Source organism: Carlito syrichta, unplaced genomic scaffold (genome assembly GCF_000164805.1).
Source record: "Carlito syrichta isolate Samal-C Ts95f unplaced genomic scaffold, Tarsius_syrichta-2.0.1 Scaffold222481, whole genome shotgun sequence".
Taxonomy (NCBI): Eukaryota; Metazoa; Chordata; class Mammalia; order Primates; family Tarsiidae; genus Carlito; species Carlito syrichta.
This window is the reverse complement of record NW_007166577.1, coordinates 1-685: the sequence shown is the minus strand read 5'-3', so window position 1 is coordinate 685 and position 685 is coordinate 1. Positions and strand designations below refer to the sequence as shown.

General features: G+C 48.2%; 1 pseudogene; it reads right to left on the bottom strand.

Moving 5' to 3' along the window:
- Positions 1-43: 43 nt before the first annotated feature.
- Positions 44-343, bottom strand: LOC110595026 (annotated as a pseudogene).
- Positions 344-685: the final 342 nt, after the last annotated feature.

Sequence of the window (685 nt, the reverse complement as noted above, 5' to 3'; positions counted from 1 at the left end):
CGTATATACCACATTAACGTTGTTCATCTTGCAGCCTTGAATGCTAGTTGGCTTTCACAAGGTGGGCACAGTCCATCAGCACTTCCTTTGGGATGTCTTCTATAGTCTCTCCCTTATGTAATCGAAGGTATACATGAGCGGAAGAGAGTTTGTCCACGTGAAACCAAATATCTTCAGGCCAGCCATACTTGATCAGATCTTCATTTTCATATTTATCCTTTCCCATGTAAATAGTGTAAGCAGATGAGTTCACGCTGCTGCTGGCGAAGTAGAACACCATGATCCCAGCGGCGGCGCGGCGGCTCCAGCGGGAAGCAGCAGCGACCCAGGCGCGGAGCTCAGGATACCACCCGCGCCGCGGACGCCCGTGTCCCGGAACTCGATAAGAATTTTTTTAATGGGAAATGTAGACTCACACCTGTAATCCCAGCACTTTGGGAAACTGAGACAGGAAGATAACTTGAGGCCATGAGTTTGAGATCAGCCTGGGCAACATAGTGATACTCCATCTCTACAAAAAAAAAATTAAAAAATGAAAATTAGTAGGGAATAGAGGCATGTGCTGCAATCCCAGCTACTGGGGAGGCTGCAGTGGGACAATCCCTTGAGCCCAGGAGTTTAACGCTGCAGTGAACTATGATGTGCCACTGCACTCCAGCCTGAGCAAGAAAGTAAGACCCTATCT